General features: G+C 43.1%; 2 protein-coding genes across 3 annotated transcripts in view; one reads left to right on the forward strand and one right to left on the reverse strand.

Annotated features, from left to right (window-relative positions):
* The window catches only part of RCE1 (Ras converting CAAX endopeptidase 1), a 433,314-nt gene that overhangs the window by 102,978 nt on the left and 314,831 nt on the right, over positions 1-15,505 (reverse strand). The gene's annotated exons all lie outside the window — the stretch shown is intronic.
* Positions 10,136-15,505, forward strand: part of SPTBN2 (spectrin beta, non-erythrocytic 2) — a 279,074-nt gene continuing 273,704 nt past the window's right edge. Inside the window, exon 1 of the mRNA XM_075326530.1 lies at positions 10,136-10,379. The gene's annotated coding sequence lies outside the window, so the exon portion shown is untranslated. The remainder of the gene's footprint in view (positions 10,380-15,505) is intronic.

The following is a 15,505-nucleotide window of genomic DNA, read 5'->3' on the forward strand; positions in this document are numbered from 1 at the left end:
TTACTGTGTACACCATGATAGTCCCTTTCCTTTTTCTGCAGTTCCCATCCAGTCTTCTTACGGGTGCCATAATGACAAGAGTAAAGGGGGCTTTACACGGAGCGACATCACTAGCGATATCGCTAGTGATGGTGCCCGCTCCCGTCGTTTGTGCGTCACGTGCAAATCACTGCCCGTGGCGCACAATATCGTTTGGAGCCATCACACGTACTTACCTGCCTAGCAACGTCGCTGTTGCTGGCGAACCGCCTCCTTTCTAAGGGGGCGGTTCGTGGGGCGTCACAGCGACGTCACTAAGCGACCGCCCAATAGAAGCAGAGGGGCGGAGATGAGCGGCCGTAACATCCCGCCCACCTCCTTCCTTCCTCATTGCCGGCGGCCGCAGGTAAGCTGTAGTTACTTATTCCCGGGGTGCCACACGTAGCGATGTGTGCTGCCTCGGGAACAACGAAAACAACCTGCGACCTCAACAATCAACGATTTTTTGAAAATGAATGACGTGTCAACGATGGACGATTTGGTGAGTATTTTCCATCGTTAACACTCGCTCGTTGGTGTCACACGCAACGACGTCACTAACGATGCCGGATGTGCGTCACGGAATCCGTGACCCCGACGATATATCGCTAAAACGTCGTTGCGTGTAACGGGGCCTTAAAGCTTTGCACCCAGGACATCTAGCAGGAAACCACCCAGTTGGTTGACTACATCACACGCCAGATGAGGTTAACCTGGTACCTTGAAGGTTAAGGGGCAGGGGCCATTAGAGTCCTGCACCAGTATAAGTCACCCAGTAACTTGACAGTTAAGGGACCTGGATGTTAGGGTTCCTCTTTTGGCTCCTATCAGCTGGGGCAACTCTGGTCTCTAGCTACAACGATATTCACACCCTGGGTCTCTGGAAACACTTAAGGTTTGTTCTATCTTGCCATCTGTCTCCTTTCCATAAAACCACCTGTTTTATGCGACTTTCACTACCAACTGACTGTTCTCCAATCACATTTGCTCACTAGATATTCAATAACTCTACTAGAAAGAGCCGTCACTTTCCCTGTCAGATGACTCTTCCAAAGGTGGGCTAGTCCCAACACTTAACTGTTTTTGTCTCTGTGGTCTGTTGCAGGGAAGAATTTGCTTATGGGGGGGCTCCTATGCTGTCCCTCACACTAAGTGTCCATAGGTTATCCCTAACCTCAGGGTTATACCTAATGGTGGAGATGCCTGAGTCCCGTGCCTGGCTATGCTCCTCACCAGAACTAATCTGATTACCCGTTACCATCAGGGAAGGAATGGGCAGGAGTGAGATGGAAACACAGATAAAAACAGACATGAGAAAACCAAAAACTCTGACACACTACAAAACTCACAGGAAAAAAACATTGAGAGACTCAGGAGAAAAACAAGAACAGGAAGTTTGCAAAAAAAGACAACAAGGGTTAACTCCACAACTGCACACAGCTAACAAGTACTACAACCACCAGTAAGTTTGGATCACCACACCTCACCAGACGAGCTTAGATAAACTATAGCTGGCATAAAAGGAAGGTTCTAGCCAGCATATATAGGAGGGGAGAAAATGTGATTGGCTCCCCCACAACATGTGATCAAAGGAGACTAACAAGCAGAGCAGCAGAGATTAACTGTTGCTAGCCTGACTTTGAACTACCAATCTGTTGGTCGACACCTGAGTCTTCTTGCACTGATCACAGACATCAGTCAAGTTATCAGGTGGCGTGTCAGATTCTGTAGTCTGATCAGATCCCACTGCCGCCATGACAGTCGGCGATGTTTGTAAGACCCTCCGTGTGACACTTTACAAACATTACACACTTTATACATTACATTATATCCTAATACACATACATTATATATGTTACTCTATACTATGCATCATTAACATAGATTACAGAAGAATATATTACATTATAATACAATGTATCACTCGTCACCTAACACATCACATCACAAGACATAATACATAATCTCATATGCCGATTCTCCGGGCTATAGCATACAGAAGGAAAATAGATTTGATTATACTTTTCTTGACTATTATTTTCTTTCCGACAAATCTATTAATGGTAAACCTATTTGTGAACGCTGTAAAATAAGTCGCTCATTTGTAACCATTCGGTTAAACCTCATACACGGACTATAAAAACTTTAGGCATAGAATAAAATACCTCAGCTACTCACTATGAAATATTAAAGTAGATGAAGAGTTTGTAATTTATTCTCCGTCTCTCCACACTCTAAATAATAAATGCTATATACAGGAAACACAAAGGAAGGTATCCTATAGAGAATAATGTAATGTGCTATCAGCGTACATGGGGGCCGTACAATACAGTTACCTATCTCATAGAGTGAAGACATTATTGACATTAGACATTGAGCAGATGAGATGTGTCTTCTGTTACAGTTCTGGGTCATTATTTCTAGTTTTGCACAAATAAAATTAATTGCACCACATTATTGCTGGTGTCAGATGTGTATACATACAGTCATATGAAAAAGTTTGTGCACCCCTATTAATGTAACCTTTTTTCTTTATAACAATTTGGGGTTTTGCTATTTCAGTTTCATTTATCTAATAACTGATGGACTGAGTAATATTTCTGGATTGAAATGAGGTTTATTGTATTAACAGAAAATGTGCAATCCGCATTTAAACAAAATTTGACCGGTGCAAAAGTATGGGCACCCCAACATAAAAGTGACATTAATATTTTGCAGATCCTCCTTTTGCAAAAATCACAGCCTCTAGTCGCTTCCTGTAGCTTTTAATGAGTTCCTGGATCCTGGATGAAGGTATATTTGACCATTGCTGTTTACAAAACAATTCCAGTTCAGTTAAGTTTGATGGTCGCCGAGCATGGACAACACGCTTCAAATCATCCCACAGATGTTCAATGATATTCAGGTCTGGGGACTGGGATGGCCATTCCAGAACATTGTAATTGTTCCTCTGCATGAATGCCTGAGTAGATTTGGAGCGGTGTTTGGATCATTGTCTTGCTGAAATATCCATCCCCTGCGTAACTTCAACTTCGTCACTGATTCTTGCACATTATTGTCAAGAATCTACTGATACTGAGTTGAATCCATGCGACCCTCAACTTTAACAAGATTCCCGGTGCCGGCATTGGCGACACAGCCCCAAAGCATGATGGAACCTCCACCAAACTTTACTGTGGGTAGCAAGTGCTTTTCTTGGAATGCTGTGTTTTTTTGCCTCCATGCATAACGCCTTTTTGTATGACCAAACAACTCAATCTTTGTTTCATCAGTCCACAGGACCTTCTTCCAAAATGTAACTGGCTTGTCCAAATGTGCTTTTGCATACCTCAGGCGACTCTGTTTGTGGCGTGCTTGCAGAAACGGCTTCTTTCGCATCATTCTCACATACAACTTCTCCTTGTGCAACGTGCGCTGTATTGTTGACCGATGCACATTGACACCATCTGCAGCAAGATGAAGCTGCAGGTCTTTGGAGGTGGTCTGTTGATTGTCCTTGACTGTTCTCACCATTCTTCTTCTCTGCCTTTCTGATATTTTTCTTGGCCTGCCACTTCTGGGCTTAACAAGAACTGTACCTGTGTTCTTCCATTTCCTTACTATGTTCCTCACAGTGGAAACTGACAGTGTAAATCTCTGAGACAACTTTTTGTACCTTCCCCGGAACAACTATGTTGAATAATCTTTGTTTTCAGATCATGTGAGAGTTGTTTTGAGGAGCCCATGATGACACTCTTCATAGGAGATTCAAATAGGAGAACAACTTGCAAGTGGCCACCTTAAATACCTTTTCTCATGATTGGATACACCTGCCTATGAAGTTCAAAGCTCAATGAGGTTACAAAACCAATTTAGTGCTTCAGTAAGTCAGTAAAATGTAGTTAGGAGTGTTCAAATCAAGAAATTGATAAGGGTGCCCATACTTTTGCACCAGTCAAATTTTGTTTAAAAGCGGATTGCACATTTTCTGTTAGTACAATAAACCTCATTTCAATCCAGAAATATTACTCAGTCCATCAGTTATTAGATATATGACACTGAAATAGCTGCTGCAAAAACCCAAATTGTTATAAAGAAAAAAGGTTAACATTAATAGGGGTGCCCAAACTTTTTCATATGACTGTATATGCTGCAGTTAGAAATGTATTAGGGCACAAATCTTAATAAATCGATTCTAGGTTTTTTCAATTCCATTTCCCCAAATTTATAATATCCAATCCCTAACCACACCTCACCGCCCCAATGTATAACACATGACCCACCCCACATCCCAGTGTATAACATCCAACCCCTCACCCCCGGTGTATAACATCCGCCACCCCAATATATAATATACGGCAACCCACCCCCAGTGAATAACATCCAACCCCTCACCCCCAATTTATAACATCCGCCACCCCAATATATAATATACGGCAACCCACCCCCAGTGAATAACATTCAACCCCTCACCCCCGATGTATAACATTCGCCACCCAAATATATAATATACGGCAACCCACCTCCAGTGAATAACATCCAACCCCTCACCCCCGATTTATAACATCCGCCACTCCAATATATAATATACGGCAACCCACCCCCAGTGAATAACATTCAACCCCTCACCCCCGATGTATAACATTCGCCACCCCAATATATAATATACGGCAACCCACCCCCAGTGAATAACATTCAACCGCTCACCCCCGATGTATAACATCCGCCACCCCAATGTATAACATACAGCAACCCACCTCCAGTGAATAACATCTGACTCCTTGCCCCCCGGTGTATAATATCTGGCAATTCACCTCCAACATATAACATCCGGCCTCTTGCCACACAATGTATAATATCCGGCCCCTCATCTACAGTGTATTAACATTCGACCACTCGCCCCCAGTGCATAACATCCGGCCCATTGTCCCCAAAGTATATCATCCACCCCCTCGCCCATGGAGTATAACATCAACCACCAGTGGCGTAACTAGAGTCTGATGGGCCCCGGTGCAAATTTGGAGCCTGGGTCACTCCACATCTTGATCAGATCTACGGGCCATTCTAGCATTCTAAATCCTATAAATACATACGAGTTGCCCCACCCCCCACACACTTTATTGTGTAGTACTGACCCCTATCCTGTACTATTGTCCACAATCCTGGGCCACTTCCTGGTAAATATGCCCCCATCCTGGTGTATGACTCATCATGGCTATATCCTGGAACAAATGGCCCCATCCTGGTATATATGTCCCCATCATGGCCCCATCCTGGTATATGTTCCCATTATGACCACATCCTGGTGCATGACCCCATTATGGCTATATCCTGGTATATATGTCCTTATCATGACGCATCCTAGTATATGTTCACATCCTGGCCCCATCTTGGTATATCTCCACATCCTGGCCCCATCCTGGTATATGTGTTCCTATCCTAGCATATATGTACCCATCATGGCCCCATCCTGATATAGATGTCCCCATAATGTTCCCATTTTGGTATATATGTCACAATAATGGCCCCCATACAGGTATACATGTTCCCATAATGGCCCTATCCTTGTATATATGTCCCCATAATGGCCCCAGACTTAATCAGAATCCATCACATCGTAGTGCAGGGACCCAACGGGTCTCTGGGCTGCGATGTATTTCAGCTGAATGCGCACCCTCAGATGCACATCCAGCTGAAACAGGCACTGGGGCCGGTGGACCTCTGTACCCACAGGCTGGTCACGGTTGTGATCACTTTGACCGCAGTCATTACACCTCTGTCTACCACCTGCTCCTCCCACCATGCCGTCTGCCTTTACTAACGTGTGACAGAATGGCTGGTGGTTCAGAGCTCACTGATACCAGCGGGGTCCTGTAATATTATAACAAGTCCATTCATGAAATTTCTCCCTCCTAAATCTTCCCCCATCCCCTGTGAGTGATATTATTGAGAAGTGGAAGGAGCCACAGCAACTCAACCATGAAGTGGAGACCCCATAATGTTACACAGGGGGGGGCTGCATGCTGAGGAGCGGAGGGCAGAAAAGTCAAAAAGTCACCACCGCTCTGCTGACTCCATAACTGGAGAGTCCAGACCTCCTCTGGTAACTTCAGCAGAAAACAATGTGCTTGCTTGATGGATGAGTCGTGGTTTGGTGAAGGCCAGGAGAACGTTGCCTGCCTGACTGCATTGTGCCCGCTGTCCATTTCTTCAGTTTCAATTCCTTCAGTTTCATCTAACAAAACATTTTGGACAATTGTAGATTTCAACTTTTAGCAAACAGATTGGGGAAGTCCCTTTTCTGTTCTCCATGACTGTGCCCTATGCTCAAAGTCCATCTACACATGGTTGGGAACGTTTAGGTGGTGAAGAACATGACGGCCGCAGACAACCTGGACCTCAACCCCATACAACACCTTTAGCAGGAGCGTAACAATCGCAGTCGCAAAGAATGTGAAGGGACCCAGGGATAAAGGGGGTCTGCCGGCACCAGTGCATATTTCAACTGGATGTGTATCGCCTCGGAAATCAATAGGGAACGCAAGCATTTTTTTTTAAGATTTTATAGGAAATGCTCGAGTTCCCCATAGACCTCCATTATGCTCTGTACACAAATCAAACCCATCTGTGCATCTGACTGTTCATTATGAGTACCCGAGCATGGTAGTGCCCGCTCATCACTGGTTACGAGTACTGAGCACCCGAGCATGGTAGTGCCCACTCATCACTAGTTACGAGTACTGAGCACCCGAGCATGGTAGTGCCCGCTCATCACTAGTTACGAGTACAGAGCACCCGAGCATGGTAGTGCCTACTCATCACTAGTCACGAGTACTGAGCACCTGAGCATGGTAGTGCCCACTCATCACTAGTTACGAGTACCAAGCACCTGAGCATGGTAGTGCCCGCTCATCACTAGTTACGAGTACCAAGCACCTGAGCATGGTAGTGTCCGCTCATCACTAGTTACAAGTACTGAGCACCCGAGCATGGTAGTGCCCACTCATCACTAGTTACGAGTACCAAGCACCTGAGCATGGTAGTGCCCACTCATCACTAGTTACGAGTACCAAGCACCTGAGCATGGTAGTGCCCGCTCATCACTAGTTACGAGTACCAAGCACCTGAGCATGGTAGTGCCCACTCATCACTAGTTACGAGTACCAAGCACCTGAGCATGGTAGTGCTCGTTCATCACTAGTTACGAGTACAGAGCACCTGAGCATGGTAGAGCCCACTCATCACTACTTACCAGTACTGAGCACCTGAGCATGGTAATGCCCGCTCATCACTGGTTACCAGTACTGAGCACCTGAGCATGGTAGTGCCCGCTCATCACTAGTTACCAGTATTGAGCACCTGAGCATGGTAGTGCCCACTCAACACTAGTTACAAGTACTGAGCACCTGAGCATAGTAGTGCTCACTCATCACCAGTTACCAGTACTGACCACCTGAGCATGGTAGTAGTGCCCGCTCATCACTAGTTACCAGTACTGAGCACCTGAGCATGGTAGTGCCCGCTCATCACTAGTTACCAGTACTGAGCACCTGAGCATGGTAGTGCCCGCTCATCACTAGTTACCAGTACTGACCACCTGTGCATGGTAGTGCCCGCTCATCACTAGTTACAAGTACTGAGCACCCGAGCATGGTAGTGCCCGCTCATCACTAGTTACCAGTACTGAGCGCCCGAGCATGGTAGTGCTTGCTCATCACTAGTTACGAGTACTGAGCACCCGAGCATGGTAGTGCCCACTCATCACTACTTACCAGTACTGAGCACCTGAGCATGGTAGTGCCCACTCATCACTACTTACCAGTACTGAGCACCTGAGCATGGTAGTGCCCGCTCATCACTTGTTACGAGTACCGAGCACCCGAGCATGGTAGTGCTCGCTCATCACTAGTTATGAGTACCGAGCACACGAGCATGGTAGTGCTCACTCATCACTAGTTATGAGTACAGAGCCCCCAAGCATGATAGTACCCGCTCATCACCAGTAAAGAGTACTGAGCACCCGAGCATAGTAGTGCCCACTCATCACTAGTTAAGAGTACAGAGCACCCGAGCATGGTAGTGCCCGCTCATCACTAGTTATGAGTACAGAGCCCTCGAGCATGGTAGTGTCCGCTCATCACTAGTTATGAGTACAGACCACGTGGGCATGGTAGTGCCCGCTCATCACTAGTTATGAGTACAGAGCCCTCGAGCATGGTAGTGCCCGCTCATCACTAGTTACAAGTACAGACCACGTGAGCATGGTAGTGCCCGCTCATCACCAGTAACGAGTACTGAGCACCCGAGCATGGTAGTGCCCGCTCATCACTAGTTACGAGTACAGAGCACCCGAGCATGGTAGTGCCCGCTCATCACTAGTTAAGAGTACAGAGCACCTGAGCATGGTAGTGCCCGCTCATCACTAGTTACGAGTACAGAGCACCCGAGCATGGTAGTGCCCGCTCATCACTAGTTAAGAGTACAGAGCACCTGAGCATGGTAGTGCCCGCTCATCACTAGTTATGAGTACAGAGCCCCCGAGCATGGTAGTGTCCGCTCATCACTAGTTATGAGTACAGACCACGTGAGCATGGTAGTGCCCGCTCATCACTAGTTATGAGTACAGAGCACACGAGCATGGTAGTGCCTGCTCATCACTAGTTACGAGTACAGACCACGTGAGAATGGTAGTGCCCGCTCATCACCAGTAACGAGTACTGAGCACCCGAGCATGGTAGTGCCCGCTCATCACTAGTTACGAGTACTGAGCACCCGAGCATGGTAGTGCCCGCTCATCACTAGTTACGAGTACTGAGCACCCGAGCATGGTAGTGCCCGCTCATCACTAGTTACGATTACTGAGCACCCGAACATGGCACTGTCTGCTCAAAACTATTAGTGTTACAAAATGGCAGTTCAGATTAATTCATGAAATGTATGGACTGACAAGCCACCAGGGCTTAATGTTTCTCTGTCCAGGACCCCCAAGTATGATTTCTTCACAGGATCAAAGGAAAAGAAGAGGTGTCTTAGTGAGGAACCCTTGTAATTATAATTTGTATAAGTATGCTGAGGATAGAGACAGTTACTTAATCAGAAAAGATTAAAATTACTATTAAGAATTAATTTACAAGTGTACGACCTCTTCAGAGTCGGCAGACACAGGTGAGCAAACGATGATTGAGTTCTGAGAGCTCCATTATTTATTATGCTTTCTTACAATCTAATAAGAACATTTGTACCTGGATTAATTCGGCTGAATCCACAACGCAGCATGAAACCTCTTCATGCTGCACAGCCAAACAATGACACTTCCTCCACCGCCTTGCACTGACTTCTTAATACACTTTGGGTTCAGTCTTTCCCCCGTTTGTCAACATAATGTTTCCCATCAGACCCAAATAAATTAAACTTCCTATCATCACTAAAATAACCTGTGGACCACTTCTTCTCTGTCCACACAACGTGCTCCTCACCAATAGTGAGTCTAGCCTTTTCATTCTTTCTGCTAAGGAGAGGTTTGGTCACTGCAGAGTGGGCTTTCAGTCCAAATGCTCTTAAACGTCGTGACACTGTATGATGAGACAGATCCTTACCTTGTTCAGTGCTGAACTGGCGAGCAATTCCATCTGCAGTGTTGTAACGATTACCCAAGGAAATTAAAGAAATTAGCACCAAGTGCCACATTAACACTAATAACTTGCAGGTGTCTGAAAGTGTTCTCTAATTTTGATCCCTGTTCTTTTACTTTTATCTCATTTACATTTTTATTATTTGCTTTACAATAAATTCAATTTATGAAATAAGCTTTAAAAACTGCGAGTTTTACTCATGATGGGATAGAATCACATAGGACGACACAATGACAGCAACATTTAGGAAATTGTGTGTTCTCTAATTTTTATCTCCAGTGTATATAAAACGCTTAAGTATCATTTTCACAAAATGCTAAAGTCATTAGATATAGAGAAGGTTTATTTTCCACCACGTGCACATGTGTCCAGCCTTCCCTCTCCGGCATTTTCTGCTTTATATTATCCCTCACTTTTCTTTGCATCCCTTTCTCTATCCATCTTGTCCTCCCTCCCTCTCCCCCTCCATCCACACAGCGGCCCTACCCCCTCCATCCTTTCTCTACAGAAGCTATGACATCTGATTCATTCAATCCCTCCCTCTCCCTTCGCTTCTGTACCAGGCTTATAAACAGCTCTGCCTGCACATTTAATATCCTTTTTTTTTTATTTTTCTTTTTTTAATTTGTATTATTTTTTTACCCTCCTCCACATCTCCATGTTCCAGCCTGGCCTTTTCTAGGATGCATCCCATTGTACGCCGCCTCTTCTTTTTGTAACCACAGGCCTAAATGATTCTACATGCAGAAGGTATGTTCCATCTGGATATTTCAGCCATTCCTAGATTAGGAGCCAGTGGCCTTGCTCTACATGTGTTTACCTTTTTAATCAAAATAACCTTTTGTGTTTTGTCTTTTTTTTTTTGCCTTAAAGCGTTGCTTTTACATAGACCTAGATACAGAATAATGTTATTGACAGCGAACATTACAAAGCAGAACCCCTTTTGTCTGTGTATGTTCATTCATGTATTATTGATGCAAAAACAATAGGGCTTATTTAGGATTAGACGTTTGCAACATTGTATCCTCCTTGCTCTCTGTACTATGCTTTGCTGTCAAACAAGCTGGTAATGTCAGAATCCTGACCCATGTATTGCATTATGGTGATGCATCTTTTGTTATGAAATGACCAATGAATACTAAAGGCTTTAAAGTGGCTGCAGCATTTCAGGTTGAAGCTGTAATCCCGGAAGCTTAGGGATAATTCATCGCATAGTTCGAACTTTAGAATGTAGCAACATGGAACAATGGAACCTTGTGTGATTCGAATTTATTTTGTTTATTTATATAATAGAATTCTTCCTTATCTCATGTCTTTCCCTGGTGTCATTTTGTTATATGTTACCTTGTTGGATCCTAATCTCCCAACCCCTATGTATCCAAATCATTTTATAACTGATACAACATGTTGATGTTTAGGAAGGAATATATACACAATCTCCATCTTTTGTAGATTATTTTGCATTTCTATGTTTAGGTTTATTCATAATTCATTGATTTGAAGTCCTACTTTTCTAGGACTTTTTTTTAGAAATCCTTAGATCAATGCAGATGTTTGTTTATTTTTTGTGTATTCTTTTATAATCAGATGTAGCATGTTTTAGAATCAGATGTAGCAGTATTTATACTTTTATAATCAGATGTAGCATGTTTTAGAATCAGATGTAGCAGTATTTATTCTTTTATAATCAGATGAAGCAATATTTCTTTTAGAATCAGATGTAGCATCTTTTAGAATCAGATGTAGCAATATTTATACTTTTATAATCAGATGTAGCATGTTTTAGAATCAGATGTAGCAATATTTATTCTTTTAGATCAGATGTAGCATGTTTTAGAATCAGATGTAGCAATATTCTTTTATAATTAGATATAGCATGTTTTAGAATCATATGTAGCAATATTTCTTCTTTTAGATCAGATGTAGCAATATTTCTTCTTTTAGATCAGATGTAGCATGTTTTAGAATCAGATGTAGCATGTTTTAGAATCAGATGTAGCAATGTTTCTTCTTTTAGATCAGATGTAGCATGTTTTAGAATCAGATGTAGCAATATTTCTTCTTTTAGATCAGATGTAGCATGTTTTAGAATCAGATGTAGCAATATTTCTTCTTTTAGATCAGATGTAGCATGTTTTAGAATCAGATGTAGCAATATTTCTTCTTTTAGATCAGATGTAGCATGTTTTAGAATCAAATGTAGCATGTTTTAGAATCAGATGTAGCATGTTTTAGAATCAGATGTAGCAATATTTCTTCTTTTAGATCAGATGTAGCATGTTTTAGAATCCGATGTAGCAATATTCTTTTATAATTAGATATAGCATGTTTTAGAATCATATGTAGCAATATTTCTTCTTTTACAATCAGATGTAGCAGATGCTGAAACTAGAAATTAGTCATTTAAAGCGACACCAAGCCTAATAAAAGCGTATTAGTACATAGCTATAAAACAAGCATTGTATATACTGTTGATGAAAGTTATATGACAAAAAGTAGTGATCATGAGGGCAGACATATTTCTGGACCTCCTATCGATAATGAAGGGTATGAAAATCAGTCTATACATATTTCTGGGCTTCCTATCGGTAATGGAAGGCATGAATGTCGGTCTATATGTATTTCTTGACTTTCTATCGATTAAGGGTGGGCATGACAGTCAGACTATATTGTATATATTTCTGGACCTCCTATTGATCATGGAAGGCATGAAAGTCAATCTATACTTATTTCTGGACCTCCTATCGATAATGGAGGGCATGAAAGTTGGTCTATACTGATTTCTGGACCTCCTATCAATTATTGAGGGCATGAACGTTGGTCTATACGTATTCCTGGACTTCCTATCAATAATGGAGGGCATGAAAGTCAGTCTATACATATTTCTGGACCTCCTATTGATAGTGGAGGGTACGAAAGACGGTCTGTATATATTTCTAGACCTCTTATCGATAATGGAGGGCATGAAAGTCAGTCTATACTTATTTCTGGACCTCCTATCAATTATTGAGGGCATGAACGTTGGTCTATACATATTTATTGACCTCCTATCGATAATGGAGGGCATGAAAGTCGGTCTATATATATATTTCTGGACTTCCTATAGATAATGGAGGGCATGAAAGTCGGTCTATATATATTTCTGGACTTCCTATAGATAATGGAGGGCATGAAAGTCTGTCTATATTTATCTCTGGACTTCCTATCGATAATGGAGGGCATGAAAGTCTGTCTATATGTATCTCTGGACTTCCTATCGATAATGGAGGGCATGACAGTCGGTCTATACTGTATATATTTCTGGACCTGCTATTGATCATGGAAGGCATGAAAGTCAGTCTATACATATTTCTGGACCTCCTATCAATTATTGAGGGCATGAACGTTGGTCTATACGTATTTCTTGACCTCTTATCAGTAATGGAGGGTATGAAAGTCGGTCTATACATATTTTTGTACCTCCTATCGATAATGGAGGGCATGAAAGTCGGTCTATACTTATTTCTTGACCTCCTATCGATAATGGAGGGCATGAAAGTCTGTCTATACTTATTTCTTGACCTCCTATCGATAATGGAAGGCATGAATTTTGGTCTATATGTATTTTTTCTGGACTTCCTATCGATAAAGGAGGGCATGAAAGTCAGTCTATTCCCACAGGAAATGGCTGAAAATATAGAAAAATAGGTTGTATCCAATGATACCTAAACAGTATAACATATAACAGTGTCCAACAGCATATAAATAACTATCTATATATATATACTGTATCCCAAATGTAAAATACGGTTATCATGCTAGGGCTTGTTGGCTTGTTTTCAGGGTAGGTCTTATTTTAGTGCTTTTTGTTTCTTGTGTACTTCATGATAAATTTACCAGCCATGATGAATTTTCCAGCAGTCCCATGTAAAATCTCGTATTTTAAAATGTGATATCATGACAAATTGACCCAAAATGACAAACTCATCCATGCTAATGAGAAACACCCATGGTCTCTTTGTAAAGAGAGGGCTGCCCAGTTGAGCGATGAGAGCCTCAAAATTATAACATTATGGGATAAGTGAACTATGTAATATTAATCCACTTTGACTGTGGAGGGAGGGAGACCCAGCTGTTCTAAGACCCCACAAGCATCAAAAGGCTTTATATTGTTACATTTAATCTTATTTAGTTAATTCTGCTTGGGTGGTTTTACTTTAGATAAATCCTTCAAAGATTCAGTTATCCTTCCCGTTAACAGAATTATCTTCAAAAATTCAATAAAGGATTTTTAGCCTATAATTTCCATCTTTGGTGATTTTTGTCACTATGAAATTATTATTGTGTTTCTTCTCTTATTATTAAACATAAAGCCATTGTTCGGATACATGTGTAGGATGACGGCAAAAAGCTTTACACAAGGAGGAATTCCATGTGGAATCCATTTGTGACTGGTATGCGGTCTCCAGATGAAAGCTGTTGGAGATGAAAGCTGATGGTGTCACTGACAGCCGCTACTGAGCCTCCTGCTGTTACTCGTGGAAGGAATTATCTAAGAGAATTATCTTTATGGGGTAATATTAGGAACGTGTGTGAAACATTTCACCAAAGTGAATTTTGGAGAATGTACATATTTTCAACCTGATGTAGTGGACAAACTTAAAGGAAACCTGTCACCAGATTTGGCCCCTATAAGATGCGGCCACCACCAGTGAGTCCTTACAAACAGCATTCCAGAATACTGTATATAAGAGCCCAGGCCGCGCTGTATAACGTAAAAAATACTTCTATAATACTTAGCTGGGGGGTCCGGTCCTAAAGGTGTCGCTGCTCTCCAGTTTAGCGCCTTCTCTCTGCAGCGATCGCCGTCCTCCTTCTACCCAGCTGAGTATGGATGGTGTGTCCTACATCATCTACACAGGCCAGCATTTCGCTCCTGCACAGGCGCACTATTATCTGCCCTATTCAGGGCAGATCAAATGTGCAGGTGCGAGGAAAGGGTAAAGACCGCCCGCGCATGCGCACTACAGTACTTTGATCCGCCATCAGCAGGACAGATCAAAGTGTGCTTGCGCAGGATACGTCATCCATACTCAGCTTGCTAGAAGGAGGGCGGCGATCATGACAGATAGAAGGCGCTGGATCGGAGAGAGGAGGCACCGGACCGGAGAGCTACGACACCCATCTGACCAAACTGCCCCCTAGGTGAGTATTATAAAAGGGATTTTTACATTCTACAGTGTGGCCTGGGCTGGATAAAAGAAGGACGGAGATCGCAGCAGAGAGTAGGTGCCAGACCGGAGAGCAGTGACACTCATCGGACCGGACCAGAGAGCAGTGTCACTCATCGGTACATACATAAAAAACACCAAGAAGAGGAATAAAAACCTCCAAAAGTTAAACAAAAACTCACAGACTAATGGCAGAAGATGTAAACTGCCCAGGCCAAAAAGACTAATGCACTGCCAGGATGCAGCAAGACCTCCATTAAATGGAGACATCACAGGTGCAAAGGGAGATGGTAGTAAAATTGCACACTTGTGGCTTGCATAGGTCACTGTTCACACATGCAGGCACACAGTATCTGGTATGCAGCCTATTGGTCACGCCCATCACAATCGATGCAAGCGGGCTCACTCATCGGACCGGACCAGAGGAGGTGGCAGACCGGAGAGCAGTGACACTCATCGGACCAGACCAGAGAGCAGTGTCACTCATCGAACCGAACAAGAGGAGGTGCCAGACCGGAGAGCAGTGTCACTCATCGGACCGGACCGCCCCCTAGGTGAGCATGATAAAGGTATTTTTTACATTCTACAGTATGGCCTGGGCTCTTATATACAGTATTCTAGAATGCTGTATATAAGAGCCCACTGGTGGTGGCAGCAGTTTATGGT

Source organism: Anomaloglossus baeobatrachus, chromosome 10 (genome assembly GCF_048569485.1).
Source record: "Anomaloglossus baeobatrachus isolate aAnoBae1 chromosome 10, aAnoBae1.hap1, whole genome shotgun sequence".
In the NCBI taxonomy this organism is placed as follows: Eukaryota; Metazoa; Chordata; class Amphibia; order Anura; family Aromobatidae; genus Anomaloglossus; species Anomaloglossus baeobatrachus.